This window comes from Lolium rigidum, chromosome 6 (genome assembly GCF_022539505.1).
Source record: "Lolium rigidum isolate FL_2022 chromosome 6, APGP_CSIRO_Lrig_0.1, whole genome shotgun sequence".
In the NCBI taxonomy this organism is placed as follows: domain Eukaryota; kingdom Viridiplantae; phylum Streptophyta; class Magnoliopsida; order Poales; family Poaceae; genus Lolium; species Lolium rigidum.
This window is the reverse complement of record NC_061513.1, coordinates 92,283,858-92,307,398: the sequence shown is the minus strand read 5'-3', so window position 1 is coordinate 92,307,398 and position 23,541 is coordinate 92,283,858. Positions and strand designations below refer to the sequence as shown.

General features: G+C 45.1%; 1 pseudogene; it reads left to right on the top strand.

Annotated features, from left to right (window-relative positions):
* The first annotated feature begins 9,533 nt into the window (after nucleotides 1-9,533).
* The window catches only part of LOC124662958, a 43,371-nt pseudogene continuing 29,363 nt past the window's right edge, over nucleotides 9,534-23,541 (top strand).

The following is a 23,541-nucleotide window of genomic DNA, read 5'->3' as shown; positions in this document are numbered from 1 at the left end:
TGCAAGTATGTAAGAATCAATGCACAGTTCACACAAGTGTTTGCTTCTTGAGGTGGAGAGAAATAGGTGAACTGACTCAACATAAAAGTAAAGAGAATGGTCCCTCAAAGAGGAAAGCATCGATTGCTATATTTGTGCTAGAGCTTTTATTTTGAAAACATGAAACAATTTTGTCAACGGTAGTAATAAAGCATATGAGTTATGTACATTATATCTTACAAGTTGCAAGTCTCATGCATAGTATACTAATAGTGCCCTCACCTTGTCCTAATTAACTTGGACTACCGGATCTTTGCAATGCACATGTTTTGACCAAGTGTCACAATGGGGTACCTCCATGCCGCCTGTACAAAGGTCTAAGGAGAAAGCTCGCATTTTGGATTTCTCGCTTTTGATTATTCTCAACTTAGACATCCATACCGGGACAACATGGACAACGAGATAATGGACTCCTCTTTAATGCATAAGCATGTGGCAACAATTATTATTCTCATATGAGATTGAGGATATATGTCCAAACTGAAACTTCCACCATGAATCATGGCTTTAGTTAGCGGCCCAAAGTTCTTCTCTAACAATATGCATGCTCCAACCATAAAGGTGGTAGATCTCTCTTACTTCGGACAAGACGGACATGCATAGCAACTCACATGATATTCAACAAAGAATAGTTGATGGCGTCCCAGAAACATGGTTATCGCACAACAAGCAACTTAATAAGAGATAAAGTGCATAAGTACATATTCAATACCACAATAGTTTTTAAGCTATTTGTCCCATGAGCTATATATTGCAAAGGTGAATGATGGATTTTTAAAGGTAGCACTCAAGCAATTTACTTTGGAATGGCGGATAAATACCATGTAGTAGGTAGGTATGGTGGACACAAATGGCATAGTGGTTGGCTCAAGTATTTTGGGTGCATGAGAAGTATTCCCTCTCGATACAAGGCTTAGGCTAGCAAGGTTATTTGAAACAAACACAAGGATGAACCGGTGCAGCAAAACTCACATAAAAGACATATTGTAAACATTATAAGACTCTACACCGTCTTCCTTGTTGTTCAAAACTCAATACTAGATATTATCTAGACTCTAGAGAAACCAAATATGCAAACCAAATTAGCAAGCTCTAAGTGTTTCTTCATTAATGGGTGCAAAGTATATGATGCAAGAGCTTAAACATGAGCACAACAATTGCCAAGTATCACATTATCCAAGACATTATAGCAATTTACTACATGTATCATTTTCCAATTCCAACCATATAACAAATTAACGAAGAAGAAACTTCGCCATGAAAATTAAAAGCTAAGAACACATGTGTTCATATGAACCAGCGGAGCGTGTCTCTCTCCACACAAGCATTTATTCAAACAAAAAACAAAAACAAAAGCACACAGACGCTCCAAGTAAAGTACATAAGATGTGGCCGAATAAAAATATAGTTTCAAGAGAAGGAACCTGATAATTTGTCGATGAAGAAGGGGATGCCTTGGGCATCCCCAAGCTTAGACGCTTGAGTCTTCTTAGAATATGCAGGGGTGAACCACCGGGGCATCCCCAAGCTCAGAGTTTTCACTCTCCTTGATCATAGTATATCATCCTCCTCTCTTGACCCTTGAAAACTTCCTCCACACCAAACTCGAAACAAACTCATTAGAGGGTTAGTGCATAATCAAAAACTCACATGTTCAGAGGTGACACAATTATTCTTAACACTTCTGGACATTGCTCAAAGCTACTGGAAGGTAATGGAACAAAGAAATCCACCCAACACAGCGAAAAGAAGCAATGCGAAATAAAAGGCAGAATCTGTCAAAACGTAACAGTCCGTAAAGACGAATTTTAAAAGGGCACCAGACTTACTCAAATGAAAATGCCCAAATTGAATGAAAGTTGCGTACATATCTGAGGATCACTCACGTAAATTGGCATAATTTTCTGAGTTACCTACAGAGAATTAGACCCATATTCGTGACAGCAAAGAAATCTGTTTCTGCGCAGTAATCCAAATCTAGTATTCACTTTACTATCAAAGACTTTACTTGGCACAACAAAACACAAAACTAAGATAAGGAGAGGTTGCTACAGTATTAAACAACTTCCAAGACACAAATATAAAACAAACTACTGTAGCAAAATAACACATGGGTTATCTCCCAAGAAGTTCTTTCTTTATAGCCGTTAAGATGGGCTCAACAGTTTTAATGATGCACTCGCAAGAAATAGTATTGAAAGCAAAAGAGAGCATCAAGAGGCAAATTCAAAACACATTTAAGTCTAACATGCTTCCTATGCATAGGAATCTTGTAAGTAAACAAGTTCATGAAGAGCAAAGTAACAAGCATAGGAAGATAAAACAAGTGTAGCTTCAAAAATTTCAGCACATAGAGAGGTGTTTTAGTAACATGAAAATTTCTACAACCATATTTTCCTCTCTCATAATAACTTTCAGTAGCAACATGAGCAAACTCAACAATATAACTATCACATAAAGCATTCTTATCATGAGTCTCATGCATAAAATTATTACTCTCCACATAAGCATAATCAGTTTTATTAGTAATAGCGGGAGCAAATTCAACAAAGTAGCTATCATTATTATTCTCATCAAGTGTAGGAGGCATAGTATAATCACAATAAAATTTACTCTCCATAGTAGGTTGTACCAAAAGACCACTATTATAATCATCATAAATAGGAGGCAAAGTATCATCAAAGAAAATTTTCTCCTCAATGCTTGGGGGACTAAAAAGATCATGAAAACCAGCTTCCCCAAGCTTAGAACTTTCTACATTATTATCAACAATGGTGTTCAAAGCGTTCATACTAATATTACTACCGAGCATGCAAATAAGATTCCATAGGTTTTTTAATTTTCGCATCAAACAATCCATGTTTTAAATCAGGAAATAGAATAAGAAGCTCATTGTTGTCCATTATGCCAAACTAGTGTAAACAAGAAACAAAAGATGCAATTGCAGGATCTAAAGGAAATAGCTTCGAGCACAAACACAATGGCGCCAGAAAAGTACTGTTACCTGGAACCGGAGTATGAGTGCCTTTTACCTTTCCTCCTCGAGCAACGGCGCCGAGAAAAGTGCTTGATGTCTACGGGAGCTTCTATTCTTGTAGACAGTGTTGGGCCTCCAAGAGCGAGAGGTTTGTAGAACAGCAGACAAGTTTCCCTTAAGTGGATTACCCAAGGTTTATCGATCTCGAGGAGGAAGAGGTCAAAGATATCCCTCTCATGCAACCCCTGCAACCACAAAGCAAGAAGTCTCTTGTGTCCCCAACACACCTAAGAGGTGCACTAGTTCGGCGAAGAGATAGTGAAATACGGGTGGTATGAATAAATAGTAGCAGTAGCAACGGCACCGAGAAAAGTGCTTTGCCCGGGACGAGTAAACAAGCGTAGTAACGCGGTAGTAGTAACGCAGCGGTAGTAACGCAATAGAAACAGTAAACAAGCAGCAATAGCAGTATTTAGGAACAAGGCCTAGGGATTAGACTTTCACTAGTGGACACTCTCAACTTTGATCACATAACGAGAATAGATAAATGCATACTCTACACTTTTGTTGGATGATGAACACATTGCGTAGGATTACACGAACCCTCAATGCCGGAGTTAACAAGCTCCACAATAATGCTCATATTTTAGTAACCTTTAGTGTAAGATAGATCAAAAGACTAAACCAAGTACTAGCATAGCATGCACACTTGTCACCTTCATGCATATGTAGGAGGAATAGATCACATAAATATTATCATAGCAATAGTTAACTTCGCAATCTACAAGAGATCATGATCATAGCATAAACCAAGTACTAACACGGTGCACACACTCGTCACCTTTGCACACATGCGGGAGGAATAAAACTACTTTAATAATATTGCTAGAGTAGCACATAGATAAATTGTGATACAAACACATTGCAATCATAAAGAGATATAAATAAGCACCTCACTATGCCATTCAACGAGTGAATAAGTATTCTGTGAAATATAGCCTAAGAGACCCACACGGTGCACACACTCGTCACCTTTACACACGTGGGACAAGGAGTCTCCGGAGATCACATAAGTAAAACTCACTTGACTAGCATAGTGACATCTAGATTACAAGCATCATCATATGAATCTCAATCATGTAAGGCAGCTCATGAGATTATTGTACTGAAGCACATAGGAGAGAGATGAACCACATAGCTACCGGTACAGCCCCGAGCCTCGATGGAGAACTACTCCCTCCTCATGGGAGCAACGAGCGGTGATGAAGATGGCGGTGGAGATGGCAGCGGTGTCGATGGAGAAGCCTTCCGGGGTACTTCCCCGCTCCGGCAGGGTGCCGGAACGGAGACTCCTGTCCCCCGGATCTTGGCTTCGCGATGGCGGCGGCTCCGGAAGGTTTTCCGTATCGTCATTCTTCGCCTCGTGGGTTTCGCGACGGAGGCTTTATATAGGCGAAGAGGCGGCGCGAGAGGGTCGAAGGGGTGGCCACACCATAGGCCGGCGCGGCCGAGGGCCCGGGCCGCGCCACCCTATCATCCGGGGCCCACGGGGCCCCTCTGCGCGGCTCTCGGGTGTTCCGGATGCTTCCGGTGAAAATAGGAACTCGAGTCTTGATTTCGTCCGATTCCGAGAATATTTCGTTACTAGGATTTCCGAAACCAAAAACAGCGAGAAAACGAGAACCGACACTTCGGCATCTTGTTAATAGGTTAGTTCCAGAAAATGCACGAATATGACATAAAGTGTGCATAAAACATGTAGATATCATCAATAATATGGCATAGAACATAAGAAATTATCGATACGTCGGAGACGTATCACTCCTCAAAGATATAATTTTAGTAGGGGGATAATATCTACCAATAAAAGCATCCTTGCATTTAGTCCAGGAATCAATACTATTCTTAGGCAGAGATAGCAACCAATCTTTAGCTCTTCCTCTTAATGAGAAAGGAAACAATTTTAATTTTATAATGTCACCATCTACATCTTTATACTTTTACATTTCACATAGTTCAACAAAATTATTGAGATGGGCAGCAGCATCATCAGAACTAACACCAGAAAATTGCTCTCTCATGACAAGATTCAGTAAAGCAGGTTTAATTTCAAAGAATTCTGCTGTATTAGCAGGTGGAGCAATAGGTGTGCATAGGAAATCATTATTATTTGTGCTAGTGAAGTCACACAACTTAGTATTTTCAGGGGTAGCCATTTTAGCAGTAGTAAATAAAACAAACTAGATAAAGTAAATGCAAGTAAACTAATTTTTGTGTGTTTTCAATATAGCAAACAAGACAGTAAAATAAAGTAAAACTAGCAACTAATTTTTTTGTGTTTTGATATAATGCAGCAAACAAAGTAGTAAATAAAATAAAGCAAGACAAAAACAAAGTAAAGAGATTGAGAAGTGGAGACTCCCCTTGCAGCGTGTCTTGATCTCCCCGGCAACGGCGCTAGAAAAAGAGCTGGCGTGTAGTTGACGTGGGAGTTAGAAATCTTTGTGGAGTAACTTTTCTTCAGGTCCCCGGCAACGGCGCCAGAAAAAGAGCTGGCGTGTAGTTGATGGTGGTAATATGGTAGCAGTAGTAACGCAGTAAAACAGTAAACAAGCAGCGATAGCAGTATTTAGGAACAAGGCCTAGGGATTAGACTTTCACTAGTGGACACTCTCAACTTTGATCACATAACAGAATAGATAAATTCATACTCTACACTCTTGTTGGATGATGAACACATTGCGTAGGATTACACGAACCCTCAATGCCGGAGTTAACAAGCTCCACAATTCAATGTTCATATTTAAATAACCTTAGAGTGCATGAAAGATCAACACGACTAAACCAAGTACTAACACAAGCATGCACTACCGTCACCTTCACACTATGTAGGAGGAATAGATCACATCAATACTATCATAGCAATAGTTAACTTCACAATCTACAAGAGATCATGATCATAACATACGCCAAGTACTAACACGGATGCATACACTGTCACCATTACACCGTGCAGGAGGAATAAACTACTTTAATAACATCACTAGAGTAGCACATAGATAAATTGTGATACAAAACACATTGCAATCATAAAGAGATATAAATAAGCACTTCACTACGCCATTCATAAGAGTGAATAAGTATTCTGTGAAATATAGCCTAAGAGACTCACACGGTGCACACACTGTCACCTTTACACACGTGGAACAAGGAGTCTCCGGAGATCACATAAGTAAAATTCACTTGACTAGCATAACGACATCTAGATTACAAGCATCATCATATGAATCTCAATCATGTAAGGCAGCTCATGAGATTATTGTATTGAAGTACATAGGAGAGAGATGAACCACATAGCTACCGGTACAGCCCCGAGCCTCGATGGAGAACTACTCCCTCCTCATGGGAGATAGCAGCGTTGATGGAGATGGCGGTGGTGTCGATGGAGGAGCCTTCCGGGGGCACTTCCCGTCCCGGCGGCGTGCCGGAACAGAGACTCCTGTCCCCCAGATCTTGGCTTCGCGATGGCGGCTTTAAGTAGGCGGAAGGGCAGAGTCGGAGGGCTGACGAGGGGCCCACACCATAGGGCGGCGCGGGCCCCCCTCTGGCCGCGCGGCCCTATGGTGGCGGCGCCTCGTCGCCCCACTTCGTATCCCTTTCGGTCTTCCGGAAGGTTCGTGGCAAAATAGGACCCCGGGTCTTGATTTCGTCCAATTCCGAGAAATTCGTTACTAGGATTTCGAAACCAAAAACAGCAGAAAACAAGAATCGGCACTTCGGCATCTTGTTAATAGGTTAGTTCCAGAAAATGCACGAATATGACATAAGGTGTGCATAAAACATGTAGGTATCATCAATAATATGGCATGGAACATAAGAAATTATCGATACGTCGGAGGCGTATCAGTGGCCGCTGGCAGTACTACTCCCAGTAGTACTCGTCATCGTCGGCGTCGATGACGACAACGCCCCCCGGCGGCGACGCGCTGTTCCGGCTCGACACGCCGGAGGGCACCGGGGACTCCGGCCAGGGCTCCCACTGCGCCCTTTCCCGGGCGGACTGCGGGTTCGGCGGGCTCGCCGGCCTGCGCAGCCGTGCCCTCCGCGCGGACTCCTGCCGGAGCTGCTCCTCCGCCGCGGCCTGCAGCCTCCGCCCGTAGCCGGAGCGTGGCCGGCGCTCCTCCTCCGCCGGCAGCCGGAGCGTGGCCGGGCGCTCCTCCTCCGCCGGGGCGCGCGGCCCGGCGCTCCTCCTCCTCCCGGAGCGCCGCCGCGACGCGTAGCCTCCTCCCCGACGGCGTGCCGGCTCGAGGAAGGCCCACGCCTCCGCCCGGGCGTCCTCCCGGGCCTTCCTGGCCGCCTCCTCCAGCGCGGAGGTGCGCAGCGTCTCGGCGAGGTGCGGTCATTTGGCCAGCTCGTCGAGGTCGCCCTGCTCGCGGGACGCCGCGAGCGCCGCCTGCAGCTCCGGGTCGTCCTCCTCCTCCTGGGGCTGCGGCTGGGGCGCGGGCTCGTTGATGTAGAGGCCACCGGGGCGGCGGCCAGCCCGCCTAGCAGGTGTGCGCGGCTGCGCGCGAGGCCGCGCCGTCGCGGATGTGAAGCACGTGCGCCGGCGCGCATCGTGCTCCACCTCGAACCACAAGTCCCGGTTGGGACTTGCGTCGCCGCACGCGGGGTCCCGCCGGAGGTCCGCCGGCAGTTGAGCGTGGCGCCTCCGGATCTCGGCGTAGCGGGCGCGGCCGGAGCCCGGGATGGGCGGCACCGGAACCCGATCTGGGCTCAGGTGCCAGCCGTGGGGGAGGTGCACGCCCCCCCACGGCATTGGGACGCCGGCGTCCCAGAACATCTGCGCCACCGCTACGGTGACGTAGATCCGGTCGCGTCTGGGCATCGCCGGCGGCCCCATGGCGAACGGCGCCGGCGGCCCCATGGCGAACGGCGCCGGCGGCCCCATGGCGAACGGCGCCGGCGCGACTGTCCGGCTGCTGCCGGCCTCGTGGTCGTTGGCGAATGGCGAGAACTCGCGCTTCGGGGCCATGGCGGCGCGGAAGCTTCGAGCTCGCGCGTGCGGCCGGAGTGGAAAGTGGGGACTGGATAGGGACAGTCCCCTTCCCCAGTCCACATTTAATAGGACTGGGGCACTGACAGGTGGGCCAGCCACGCGGACAGGCGGACACGCGAGGACGCCGCGTGCCATCCGCGGCCACGCAAACTCGGCCCAGATTTGGGCCGAGTTTGCGTCGTTCCGGACGCCGCGACCGTCCGCTTTTGCGGCGCATCCCCGCGTTGGGCCGGATTTTTGTCCGGCTGGATCTATCTGGACGCGCGGGCGCGGATGGGTCGCCCGGTTGGAGATGGCCTAAGAGCATCCCCAGCCGTTGGGGCTCCCCAGGCCGAAATCCGGCGTTATTTAGCGCCGGATGGATGTAGTTTTTGGCCTGGGGAGGCCCATTTTTCCAGCCGCGAGCCCATGGACGGGCACCCACCGCGTGCGTAGCGACGGCGCGATCCACCGGGAAGGGCAATCGTCGGAGTTCCCTCGACGCATTGAACCGTCGCGAAGTGGTCTGGAGAGCCGAAACGACTCGTCGGGAACGGTCGAAGTGGCCTCGATGCGAGAACCACCGTAATGGAGCACGAACTCCGCGGAAGAGCAACCGCCGCTCTCTTCGTCGGGAGACCTACATATACGGTTTCCGACGGCCGACGCCATTCATCTGTTCTCTCGTCACCATCCTCCGTCAACCATGAGCGATCTCTCTTGGCCATCGGACACCGACGACGAGGGAAGCCGCCCGGATGGCGCCATTGGTGGGATCCAGCTGCATCGTCTAGCAGCGACGATTCCCCCCCGCCGGCCAGCGAGGACGAATGGGATGACGACGAGGAGGAGGACGAAGAGGCCGAGGAGCAGGCCGAGGAAGAGGCCGAGGAAAAGGAGGAGGAAGAGGCCGAGGAGAAGGAGGAGGACGACGAAGAGGCTGAGGACACTGACGAGGAGGAGGACTCAACTTCCTCCGACGAGGAGGTGACGAGCCGAAAGCGTCGCCGCGACGACGATGAGGCGGGGCCACGTAGGAAGAAGAAGTAGTTTAAGTTCGTTTTAAAGTTTTTATATGTAATATATATGTTTATTCGAATTATATTCGAAATATATATAATCTATCTATGTTGAACCACTTGAGATTTCAAAACTTTCGTTCGACGAGGGTATTGCCGTAGATCGGGAAGACGAGGGTATTGCCGTAGATCGGAGGCCATTGTCGCCGACAAGTTGGGGCCACGCGCGCTTTCGTTTCGTCCGGAGTCCCCGAGCGCTCCCCGGGGGACCGGGGATGGCGTGGGATCGCCGGATGAATTTAGGCCCAAATCCGGACGAAAACGAGGAACCGGGGGCGCGACTGGGCCGAATTTCGCCGTCCGGATGGAAAAAAACGCTCGCCGGGGGTCTGTTCGGGGGGACGAGTGGAGATGGTCTAAGTTCCCCAGCCAGTCGCAGCGTGCTCGGATTGTTCCGGTTCCTCCAGAGCGCAAGGGCCACGGAGAACTAGAAGATCTGTGATGCCTTCCATGCCGCTCATTGTATTTTGGTACGCGGCCCAACAGTTCAGCCTCATCCTTTCTCCATTAAATCCTGTGACTCACACGCGATTGATTTTCTAAGCGAGATGTCTTTTCTTAATCGATGCTGGTACTGATCTGTGTTTATCCACCAGCTATTTGACGCGTTCGTCCAAATTGTCCATGTGGGCTTGTCGCTAGTGGGATGCCGCAGGGGCAAAAGCGCGCAACCACTTCAGCGCGCCGATCACGAACAGAAAAAAGAATATCCTAAAAAAATCAAGACCCAAGTATATTTGTTGAAAAAGAAGCATGTGCAGCACAGTGCTAACATTGTAGCTGCTGCTGCACGTGTCCACATGATGTTTGACTTCAGATACATGCTGTTCAATATGGTTGCGTTCCACGAGCTTGAGGCTGCTGTTGAGATTAATATACCTGATAAAGTCTTCTCCGAAGCACAAGAATCGATTAGGCACAGAAAAGCACCAGCAGAGATGGGCGCTGCTGCCTTCTTCTGCCTCCTGATCTCCCTCTGGGTTCAGGATGCAACTGCGACTGATCTTGGCTTCACAAGAAGTGATTTCCCCCATGACTTCGTCTTCGGAGCTGGAACCTCAGCATATCAAGTAAGTAATCTATCTTGTTTGAGCTGAAAGTTCTGCCGTGCTTAGTTCATCGGCTGACGTCCTTGATACAGTGGTTTTTTTGTACATACTGAATTTCGACGTTTCTTCTGCTTGCAGTATGAGGGTGCTGTTGCGGAGGATGGCAGGAGCCCAAGCTGCTGGGACAATTTCACTCACGCAGGTTGGTTCCTACATGTTCCTGAAATTTGTGTCTGGTTTTCCGGTGCTGCAATGTCTGGCTACATTTTGTTTTAGCATGGGGCCATATGATTGTAGATAATTTTCATGTTTTGACCCTTGAGCAGCCTGTGATCTGTTCTCCTGAGTCCTGATGCATTGCGTGGGGTTTTAACACTAGTTCCCTCTTGTTAGAACAATTTTGCACAGCATATATATCTGATGCTGAAGCATAACTGAATGTTGAGTAATTGAAATGGCAAACTGGGAATTAGGAATACCCATGATCAGAACTTGATGTGGTTAACCAAGACTTCGATTGTTGCGGTTAGGTCAATTTTGACTGTTTGAATTGTTCTTGCAGGCAAAATGGTAGACAAAAGCACAGGGGATGTTGCGGCAGATGGGTACCACAAATACATGGTAAATAATATGGGTCCTTTGCAAAATATTGAGCATTTCTTTCTAAAAGAAATTTGGCTTATTTGATTTTGCAGGAGGATGTTAAGCTCATGTCTGAGACTGGCCTAGAGGCTTATAGGTTCTCCATCTCCTGGTCAAGGCTTATTCCAAGTACAGAACTCATCAGCACCTTTATCAAAACCATCTGCTTTAGTTTCCTAATTTATCATATCGTTTCTGAAATTTCGGGTTTGCAGATGGAAGCGGGGCTATCAATCCAAAAGGTCTGGAGTACTACAATAACCTAATTGATGACCTAGTAAATCATGGTAAGATATTTGTAAGATCTTTGAGTATTTAAATATTCAACTGCAATCACTTCTTGGGTCATACTCACATGTTTGGAGTATGCATTGTTTTGTTTCAATAAATCTACACGAAATAAAAGTAGAAGGCATTGATCATTTGAACCATCCGGTGTCTGTGTTATTTATATTAGGAATACAAGTCCATATCACACTTCACCATCTAGATCTCCCTCAGATTCTTGAAGACAAGTATGGTGGATGGTTAAGCCCCAGAATTGTGTAAGTTCATATATGGTTTCACTAATGAATAAATAAATCTATTGTAGTGACAATTTTATATATCATTTTCATACTTACGACATAATAATTTTCATATTCATATTTTCACATCCGCAAAACGCAGGGAAGATTTCACAGCATATGCAGATATTTGCTTCAGGGAGTTTGGAGATAGGGTTACATCCTGGACGACTGTGAATGAGCCAAACATTGGTCTAATGGCCTCTTATGATGTTGCTATATTCCCTCCTGCACGTTGCTCCGATCCATTTGGAGCAACAAAATGCACTATTGGGGACTCTAGTACTGAACCTTACGTAGCAGCTCATAATACCCTTTTGGCGCATGCATCAGTTTTCAGTCTGTACAAAGAAAAGTATCAAGTGAGTGAATGCTCAAATTAGTTTTGGTGCTGCTTTCTTCATAAACTGTGTCACTCTAAGCCAGCTAAGCTTTTCTCAATAATGGAGGCACCGTTTTCAGTCATATATTACATATAACCACATTTTAATATATCATTGGGCAACGGGTTGACTAGTATTTCTTGGTGGAATAGTTGGTTTACTTTGTTCAGGTTCCTGGCCTTGTTTCCTTCAAAAGAGGGATGTACATAGACTCTTTTGACCGAAATGTACATAGACTCTTATTCTGTTAATTGAGTGGACTGTGATCGCTGTTCTTTTTTTCCTAAAAACATTATTACTTTATCCATTATTTCCCTGTTGCAGTGCAAAATTTTCAGAGGTATATGCTAATAAAAACTAAAAGGAACCTTTTGTATGCAGCCCATGCAAAAAGGAGTTGTTGGCATAAGTTTCTACTCCTACTGGAGTTATCCGTTGACAAATTCCACTGCGGATTTAGAAGCAGCGGAGAGATGTAAAGATTTCTTGTTTGGCTGGTATGATATTTTACCTCCATTTTGTCACAGAAAGCATTTCACCTGTATAATATGTGCATTGTTGAGATCTTAAGTGCCTGTACTTGCAGGATACTAGATCCATTGGTGTTTGGGGACTACCCAGAAGTTATGAAGAAGAATGTTGGCTCTCGCCTTCCATCCTTCACTAAAAATCAGTCTGAACTCATCAAGGGTTCTTTAGATTTTATAGGAATAAATCACTATTATTCTCTCTACGTGAATGACCGCCCTCTGGAAACAGGTGTTCGAGACTACAACACGGACATGTCAATTTATATCAGAGGTAAGTATCTTTTCCTGGATAGTGATACTAGGATTGTTGCCCTTGGCAAGTAGCCTTTCCAGATTCATGAGTCACATATAAGCTGGGCATTTCTCCGAGGGTAGTGTTCAGTCATCCCTAGACATGTTTAGTGTCTAGTATTCTTTATCTTCAGAGCATGGTTTGAGTTACATTTTCTGCCAATGTACTGCATGACACAACTGTTTTTTGACCATTTCAATCACAAATTATACTATCTGTTCACCACTTTACTGGACAAATGTAACAGAAAAGAGTGGCAGTAGTGTTCTAACAAGTGATTTCTTTGTATGATGCAGGTTCTAGGACTGACCCGCCAGCTGGTCAGGTAAAAAATTATGTCTAATGTGTTCTGTGCCAACTTCAGTTTGATTGGCCTTGGAGTTTATATGCATTGGCTTATTTTTTCTATAACAGAATCAAGAGAATAGAAAAGAAAGATGGCTTAAAACTGTTATTACAATGTTGACAATAACTGTCCAGATCATCTTTTTTATTGGTCTGCAGGGTGCCCCTTCAAATATTCCAAGTGATCCCAAAGGGTTGCAACTTGTACTGGAGTACCTGAAAGGAACCTATGGGAACCTTCCCATTTATATCCAAGAGAATGGCAAGCACAATTTCCCACCAGAAGCAAGTATGTTTAAACGAATAAATTTGTTCATTTTATCATGTGTCCTGTTTCACATCTGGTCAGGTATGGGATCTGCCGACGGAAGTCTAGATGACACTGACAGAATTGCCTACTTGAGCAGCTACATGGAAAACACACTACACGCACTGAGGTGCGTCAGGATCAAACACATAAAAAAAATCAGCAATTCTTTTGAAGACAATATCGCAGTAGCTCAGCCCATTCATTCGTTTCAAAACAGTGGAATTTTGTTTAAAAGAAACATTGGAATTCAAAAGTTAACATTTTCACCACACGGCTAATATTTGTTACAGAGATACTTGAGACCCGAACAAGTATACGGAAGAAGCGGTTCCATCCTGATGCTCTTTCTTGTTGTGCAGGAACGGAGTCAACGTGAGAGGCTACTTCGCCTGGGCGTTCATGGACCTGTTCGAGCTCCTGTCAGGATACCAGTCTAGGTACGGCCTGTACAGCGTCGATTTCGCTGACGAGAGACAGCCACGGCGAGCCAGGCTCTCCGCTCGCTGGTACTCTGCCTTCCTGAAGGAGAAGGCCGGAACCTCTGCGCTTTTGTGGAATGCCCGATAAGGCGATAACCAGTGCTGAACGCCATGTCTTCATTACCGTCCTGACTCCCAAATATGGTGAGTGCGTGCCCAGTGGCCGGGTGATGGGGGCCTACGGAGAAAGTAAAATGATAGATTGTATGGCCACCCCAAATATTGTGTTAAGTACAACATCATCTCGACATGAAATCTGTTTATCCATCTTCAATTTGTAGACTAATCATAATGCTATTTGCAAGACATTATATAATTGATTGTATCTTCTGCTTGTATGTTATTGTAAATATATACAAATCGTCAGATGTTGATATGAGACATGTACACCTAAGATGGATAACTCATATTTTTGTTCAGTTACTATTTAAGTTCCACAAGATAAGTATATCTATGATAATTTTGCATTCAAATGTGAAAGAACTTATCAAAAATGAGGACCGCAATATAAGTCATCTACTTGGATAGCTGGACACATTTAACAGTTTTTCTTAATCTTGTCCATGTTATGAGAATATATTTCAAGAGGGCAAAGGCCATGATATATACATGCATATGTGGTAGCCCACAGGCCAAATATGCAGGAGGCCAAAAGCCATCATTAATATAACTCTAACTCCCTCCCCTCAAACTCCATGGTAGATCTATAACATTCATCAGTTTGGAAAGGTAAAATGCATGTTGTGCTCTAGTTTGTCTTGTCAATTACAACTCTGAAAGCACATACTGAAGAGAAACAACGATCGTGCACACCCGAGCGAACAACGAAGCATCAATACCAATATGACTGGTGAGCTCATGCAAGCGTAGTACCGATAAACTTGCACTATCTGACAAGAGGGTAGTGCGTGTAGTAATTACAGAAACGCCAAAATCCTCAAGTAACCACGGTAAGCAAGTCACATTTGTCGTCAAGAGAGCCATAGCTCGCAACTCAGTTGTGCATTTGAACCCGCGGTCTGTTTTTTCGTCTTCCAAGTAATGAGAGAACCACCAATAAAAACACAATAAGCAGAAAGTAAACGCAGATCCAAAATAGTGTTAGCCCACATATCATTCAAATAGGCATGTAGCTGTAACGAGTTGGTGCGGGCAAAAGAAAAAGACGATGAGATGTCGTGCCACGAACCTATCGTAGAAACACACAGAAGATGACTATAGTGAAAATGTATGTTTCATGCGCCACATGCCCGTCACCTCCACGGCTCCGCCTTCGCCTCCTATGAAATCGTTCGCAATGTAGAGATTTTTTAAGCCCTCTGGCTTAAAGTGAGGAGGTTTGTTACCCAATGCCATTTTGGGACTTGCCCGGAAAAGACTATCATGCCCAAATTCCGGACTCGTTATGCAGTTACCAAGGTTTCAATCACTAAACTACTTTTTTTTGGGGGGGGGGGGTGTGGAATTCACGGTTATCGTTCTTACATAGAAGTCTAGGACGATTACCAAATAAAGGTAAAAATAAAATTTAAAAATGATTTTTTTTTGTAATTTTGGCAGCCGCTCGGTAAATGCCGGGTTGTTGGAACTAATCTTGTTATTAGTGCTCAATATAGGGATTAGATCGCGTTTATTTTCACTTTGTTTTTATCAGCTGCATCTAAATGTAGTAGTGAATTTTGGGCATATGTGTGTATTGATTTTGGGCAAATCCAACAGTTGGTATCAGAACCTCGTTGGTCGAGGCACGATCTCCATCGTCGTCGAGCTGCGCCACGAGTGAAAAAGAAAAGTGTGATGCTCGGAATCGCTGACAAGATGCAGCATCGATGGCAACATGAAGGCGGTTTACTGATGAGTTGCGTCACCGGTGGCCAACACAGAGGTGAGTCAGCGGCAAGCTATGGCACCTGCGGTGAACATGCGGCAGTGAGCGTGTCACGGCGATACACTCGTGGTGAAGGCATAGGAGCAGTGCCGTAGCTATGTACAAGTCAGGGGGGCACCCCCCCCCCCCCAGCTTTTAGAAAATTAGTGAATAAAAAATGTGGAATATAGTAGAAATTTTTGAGCTTTTTGCCCCCACAAATCATAGTTTTTTCTGGTTTGCCCTCCCAGATTTCCTGGCAAGCTCCGCCACTGCATAGGAGCGTGTCACGGTGGCACACTTGAGGCCAGCAGCGACGGCGAAAATCTACGTGACAAGATGGCATTGGCGTCCGCCTCCGTGTTGCACTCGACATTCATGAGCTTCAAGGAAGAAATAAATAATGATAAGTAGGAAAGTGATTATTGGCACTAATCTTGTTAGTACTCCTCAATATAGAGGATTAGATCATATTTGTTTTCACTTTATTTTTATCAGCTGCATCTGGTTCTAGTAGTGACAAGTGATATGTGTGCATGGTGTTGTAATTGGCAGAGAGCTTAGCATAGAAACAGAGAGTACGGAGCAAGTGAGCTGATTTGTAGCCATTAATTAAATATATGCATACACATGCTAAAATTAGTCAAAAGCTTTGTAGATTAAACTCATCTGTGCACACTGGAATACCAAGGACCAAGTCAGTGAGTAGGCCATGCATGTACGATGCCGCCGTGAAATAGCTCCTGGTGAATGATCTGAGGCTTGGTAATGCTGAACGTGTGCGTGTGTGTGTGTAGCTAGTGCTTGATGAAAAGTGGATCAAGTAGTTGTGGCCTTGAACATGTGTGTATGTGTGTGTTATATAAAGCCATGTAACTAGTTTGTGTTTGAGGAGCATGCTGCAACCCTCTCGTGTGTGTTCTGCATCTTCTCCAATGTGTAGATGGGTATGTTGATCTTAGGCAAATCCAACACAGGTAGCTAAGAATACCAAAAATTAATAAAATCTCAATTGGCCAAACTCAACTAAAAATATGTAGAATTTTTTTGCCCAGTAAGCTCTCTTACTAGGGTGCTCGGCAAACTCAGTCACTTCCGGGTAACCAGATGTACTGACTAGCAATGAGAACCAACCCGTGATTGGATGGTTAGGGGGTAGTTGCACATTTAGCTCACCAGAGTTCAAACCACAGATTTTACACTTTGGTGTCTCATAAAGGCGGAATATTTTTCAGTAGGATGCGACGTTCCCGTCGACAGTGGGAAGCTTGTGGTGACTTCACCAATTTCAAGACTCGTTGGATCAAGTTTATTAACCAGTCTCTCGAAGATGCTCATAGAGGTAGAGTGTGCGTGCGTACGTAGCGGTGAGTGTGTACGTATTTGTGAGCGGCTGCCTCCTGTTATAATATGTATTAGAGGTTTATATCATATGTGTTTGGGCCTCATACGGGCTGAGTCTGTATACGTTTCTGTAATACGTGTTCTGTACAAACTCTGGCATTGTGTGCCTCCTATATAACATGGAACCGTGGCCGAGACAAAGGTACACGTTAACAGCCATTGCTAATATGGTATCAGAGCCAAGAGGTCTCAAGTTCAAGACCCTGCTCACGCAGATTTAAAAACAAAAGAAAAAAGATTATGCGGCCCGCACCGAACCCACGCTAAGGACTAAAATTGCCTAGACTTGAGGGGGAGTGTTGAAATATAAATACATTGCCTAGTCTCTTTCCATCAGTTCGAACTTTTGGTTTAATTGGCTAGTGCAGCAATCTTTCATGGATCGCTCTCCTCCTCCGCCACGAGCTCGCAGTCCCTACCGTGGTGGTGGCAATACCCGTGATGATGACAGCCGCAACTGGCGCCGTGATGACAACCGAGGCAATGGAAACTGGCGCCGTGATGACACTTGGCGCCGTGATGATCGTAGAGGTGACCGTCGTGATGATCGCCGTAGAGATAATGGTGGTGGCCGACGTTCTGATGGACGCCGTTCCGATCGTGTCCCTACTCCTTATGTTGATACGGAGTGCCAAATTTGTAAGAAGCATGGTCACCCTGCCAATGCGTGCTGGTGGCGTTACTCGGATGACAAGAAGGACAGGGATGATGGTGAGAAGGGAGCAAACCTTGCGTCGTATGGTGTTGATACAAATTGGTATACTGATACAGGGGCCACTGACCACATCACCAGTGAATTAAACAAGCTTCTTATAGCCAACAAGTATCATGGGCAAGATCGAGTTCGCACTGCTGAAGGTTCAGGTATGCACATTAGTCATATTGGTAATTCAGTTTTGCGCACTCCTCATGGTTCCTTTGATCTCAATAATATCCTTCATGTCCCTAGTGCGTCAAAGAATCTTTTGTCCGTTCACCGCTTTACTCTTGATAATCATGTCTTTATTGAGTTTCATCCTTTCTTCTTTTTAATCAAGGACCAAGCAACTCGAAGGACACTGTTTAGGGGCCCCTGCTGGGGTGGTCTCTATCCCTTGGTGCCTATGTTTCATGAGACCGCCAAGCACGCCTTCATCACAATAAAGCCATCATCCGCTACATGGCATCGCCGCTTAGGACATCCATCTTCGTTCGTGGTTCAACAAGTTCTTAGGAAGAATAAAATAGCTTACACTCCAGACAGTACCCCTTATGTTTGTGACTCTTGTCAGTTGGCAAAGAGTCACCAGCTACCATACCCCACTTCTTCTAGTGTTTCTACTGCTCCCTTGGAGCAAGTATTTTCTGATGTATGGGGACCTGCCCCTCTTTCTGTGGGAAAACATGCATATTATGTAAGCTTTATCGATGATTTCAGTAAATTTACATGGATCTATTTGCTCAAAAAGCGTTCTGATGTTTATCAAGCCTTTCTTAACTATCAACAATATGTTGAACGTAAGTTTGACGTGAAAAATTGTTACTATGCAAACCGATCGGGGAGGTGAATATGAGAAGTTAAATGGTTTCTTTCAAAAGGTTGGCATTACACATCATGTCTCTTGCCCTCATGCTCATCAGCGAAATGGCTCTCGCTGAAAGAAAGCATCGTCATATCGTCGAAGTTGGTCTTGCTTTGCTTGCCAATGCCTCCATGCCCCTTAAATTCTGGGATGAAGCTTTTATCACTGCAACCTTTCTCATTAATTTACTTCCCAGCAAAGTGCTTGATTTTGAAACTCCCACCGAACGGCTCCTTCATATCATTCCAAATTATGATGCATTGAGAACTTTTGGTTGTGCATGTTGGCCCAACCTTCGTCCTTATAACAAGCGGAAACTTGCGTTTCGCTCCACACGATGTGTGTTCCTTGGTTATAGTCCTCTCCATAAAGGTGTCAAATGCCTAGATATCTCCACAGGTCGTGTGTATATTTCCCGTGATGTTGTCTTTGATGAAAATGTCTTCCCATTTGCATCTCTTCATCCAAATGCAGGTGCTCTTCTTAAGAAGGAAATTCTCCTTCTTCCGTCATCCACCTCCACTTCCCATGAGAGTGCACAAAATTGCAATAACCATGTTGTACCTATTGTGTCTGTTCCTAATGTGTTGCAGGATACCACAAGTTCTGAAGAAAATTCTGGTGCAAACAGTGAAGAAATCAGTGCTGAATCTGCTGCTGAAAATCAGTCACAAAACGACGAAACGAGCACAGAACACGGAGCAGATTTTCCTGAACATTCTTCTGCCAGCGCTGATTCCGAGACGTCGCGCCCCGAGGTGGATCCGTCCAGCCAGACGCGGACAGCCTCCGACAGCGAACAGCAGGCCTCGCCTGCAGTGTCCGCGCGTGCTGGCCACACGCCTGCGGGACCGCACGCACATGCACCCGGTGCTTCGTCGCCGCGTGGCAGTCCTGGCTCCCCGCGCGGGAGCTCCTTGTCGCTGTCTGCCGCCGATTCCCCAGGTGCGGGATCTTCTGCATCCAACTCTGATGCGGTCTCTGCTGCGGCTGCTGCTGGGGAAGAAGAAGAAAATTCAGCCACCTCAGATGATGATTCAAATGCACATTCTCCGCCTCCTCCTTCACCACCTGGGGTCCGTACTCGACTGCAGAAAGGTATACGCAATCCCAAACAATATACTGATGGTACGGTTCGCTATGGTATGTTGTCCTCTACAGGTGAACCGCATACACTTACGAGAGGCTTTGAATGACTCAAATTGGCGCAAGGCTATGGAAGAAGAATACAATGCACTTCTTGAGAACAAGACTTGGCATCTTGTCCCTGCAAGTAAAAACAAGAATTTGATTGATTGCAAGTGGGTGTACAGAATTAAGAAGAAGGCAGATGGATCTATTGATAGATATAAAGCAAGACTGGTTGCAAAAGGTTTTAAGCAGAGATATGGCATTGATTATGAGGATACATTCAGTCCTGTAGTGAAGATTGCAACTATCAGAATTGTTTTATCTCTCTCTGTCTCTTGTGGATGGAGCTTACGGCAGCTAGATGTCAAGAACGCGTTTCTTCATGGTGTTCTGGAAGAAGAGGTTTACATGAGACAACCTCCAGGTTTTGAAAATCCCCATGCTCCGCATCACATTTGCAAACTTGACAAAGCCTTATATGGTCTGAAACAAGCACCTCGAGCCTGGTATTCTAGATTGAGCTCTAAGCTATGTGAACTAGGATTTACACCGTCCAAGGCTGATATTTCCTTGTTCTTCTTGAGAAAGTCAGGTATCACTATGTTTGTGTTAATTTATGTTGATGATATCATAGTTACTGGCTCTTCTGATCGTGCTATCACTGCGCTTCTTCGAGATTTAAATGTGAACTTTGCTATCAAGGATTTAGGAGACTTACATTTTTTCCTTGGTATTGAGGTGAAGAGGATACCAAATGGTCTGCTTTTGACACAGGAAAAATATGCTACAGAGTTACTAAGCAAAGTTGGCATGCATGATTGTAAGCCTGCTCCTACACCTTTGTCCTCTTCTGAACAGTTATCTCTCACAGATGGTACGCCTCTTGGCTCTGAAGACTGTACTCAGTATAGAAGCATAGTTGGAGCTCTTCAGTATTTAACCCTGACACGGCCTGATTTAGCCTTTTCTGTAAACAAGGTTTGTCAGTATCTTCATGCCCCAACTACAGAACATTGGACAGCTGTTAAGCGTATTCTTAGATATGTGAAGGATACAGTGAAACTTGGCATCACATTTACAAGATCATCTTCCACACTTTTAAGTGCTTTCTCAGATGCAGACTGGGCTGGTTGCTTGGATGATAGGAGATCTACAGGTGGTTTTGCTATATTTGTTGGTCCAAACTTGGTTTCTTGGAGTGCTAGAAAACAAGAAACAGTGTCTCGGTCAAGTACTGAAGCAGAATATAAAGCTTTAGCTAATGCCACAGCTGAGTTAATTTGGGTTGAAGCTCTTCTTACTGAACTTGGAGTAAAGCTGATACAAAAACCAAGTCTTTGGTGTGACAATCTAGGAGCCACTTATTTATCTGCAAATCCAGTGTTTCATGCTCGCACCAAGCACATTGAAATTGATTTTCATTTTGTTAGAGAGAGAGTGGCTAAAAATAGACTAGCTATTCATTTTATTTCTAGCAAGGATCAAGTGGCAGATGGTTTTACAAAGGCTCTACCAGTCAAGAAGCTCGATGAATTCAAGCGTAATCTCAACCTTTCGACAGGTTTAGATTAAGGGAGGGTGTTATAATATGTATTAGAGGTTTATATCATATGTGTTTGGGCCTCATACGGGCTGAGTCTGTATACGTTTCTGTAATACGTGTTCTGTACAAACTCTGGCATTGTGTGCCTCCTATATAACATGGAACCGTGGCCGAGACAAAGGTACACGTTAACAGCCATTGCTAATACCTCCGACTGTGTTTCGTAAAAAGAAAAATACGGACTAGCAAAAACCTTAATTATTACTTACTTGAATTTATCCATCAAACCTGTTACGCATTTGTCCAAAGTGTTCAACGGAGGCTCGCAGGTTGGCGTGATCACTTGAGCGCTGATCACGAGAAAGAAAGTGTGAACATTCAAGATCGAGATCATAATTTTATGAAAGAAATTGTCACGTACTAAATGTTTTCTTCGCGGTCGGGTGGATCCTCTCCGCGGAGGTGGGACTGTCAGATAGGAGAAGTTCAATGTCATACCTTTCAGGGTGAAAATTCAAACTCTAGCCTTAGATGGCTGTATCTGAAAATGTGTTTGTTGAAGGTATTTATTTTGAGAACGAATACTTTCTTAATGATAAAAACCTAAGATCTATGATCCGGCGAGGACTGACGACGATGCTTGTTTACCGTTTTCTTTTTGAAGATGTTGTTTTTGGAGAATTCAAACTTTAGAGATATTGTTATGGTGGTGTTTATGCCTGTGTTGTAAGAACTAAAACACTTTCGTGGGGATTTTTTTTCATACGTGTATCTGTACTATCATTAAGGTATACCGTTGTTGAAAAAATAAATATAATTAGTATCTCACGATAATAATACGTTTTATTATTAAAAAAACTAAATGTTTTCGTGGAGTGGAAGAGCCCAGGCAGACGCAGACTACTCCCAAATATTCTACTCCGAGTTCCGAGTTCCGAGAACTAGCTGCCCCTGCCCATCCGAGTTCCGAGATCCTTTAACGAGTCCTGACTTCAGGCAAGTTTTTAATTTTTTAATTTGGTCGCTTCCCACGGGGCAAACTGAAAACGCAAGCACTGCTGCACAGATGGGTGGTGCTACTGCCTTCTTCTTTCCCTTGCTGCCCCTCTGGGTTCAGGATGCAACCGCGGCTGATCTTGTCTTCACAAGAAGTGATTTCCCACGGGGCTTTGTCTTTGGAGCTGGAACTTCAGCATATCAAGTAAGTTATCTTTTCTTTTTATAGGAATCAAGTAAGTAATCTTTTTTGTTTGTGCAGACAGTTCTGGCGTGTATACTGTTTAGTTCGTCAAGTGACGTCGTTAATGTAATGCAGTTTCCTCGCCTACTTGATTTTAATGTTTCTTTTGCACGCAGTATGAGGGTGCTGTTGATGAGGATGGCAGGAGCCCAAGCATTTGGGACACTTTCACTCACGCTGGTTAGTTTCTACTCCTGGTTTTCTGTTCTGCAATGTCTGATACCATTTCGTGTTAGCATGGGAGCATGCATATTTTTGTGGATACTTTTCATCTCTATATCTCAAATGCCTACAAACAGAACTTTGAGCAATCCGTGAGCAGTTTTCCTGTTGCATTGCATTCGTATTTGAGACTAATTTCCTCTCGGTAGAACAATTCGACACAGCATTTCCGTTGCTGAACCATAACTACATTTGGCATGACAAATCGGCAATAGCCATGAGCAGAACTGCATGTGGTCGGCCAAGAATTCGTTCGATGTGGTTAGGTTCAAGTCGGTATTTTTGATAATTCGACCTGCCCTTGCAGGCAAAATCGCAGACAAAAGCACAGGAGATGTTGCTGCAGATGGGTACCACAAATACATGGTAAAGAATAGGAAAATGATTGTGTTCCCCCGGGGGATGAAGCGTTTCCATCCTCCGTCTTGGCTGCGCGCCGCGTGTCTCGCTGGGCCCACCGTTTTTCACGCGCACCTTCCTCCTCCACTCGTTCGTTCCAGGGAGTCAATCCCTTTTCTCTCTCCAGCTCGCTGCCGCACTACCAAACCGCCGCCGCTGGCTGGCGACCCATGGTCGGCCGCCGCGACCAGCGCCGCCTTCCTCGCCCGCGCGGACTGCCCCCAACCTTTCGCGCGCCACCGGTGTGATGACCCAGCGTACCACTGCATGGTGTAGTACACAAGTCGTTGACATAACACAAGTGAAACACCGTTCCACTCATATTACATCTCTCAGAGTGGTACAACAGAAACATATGCGAGTCCAAGGTATGTCTATAGAAGTACACACGAGCTGTTTACATAAGATCAACACAACCTCCTACTTTACGAGTGAGGTAAAACTTCA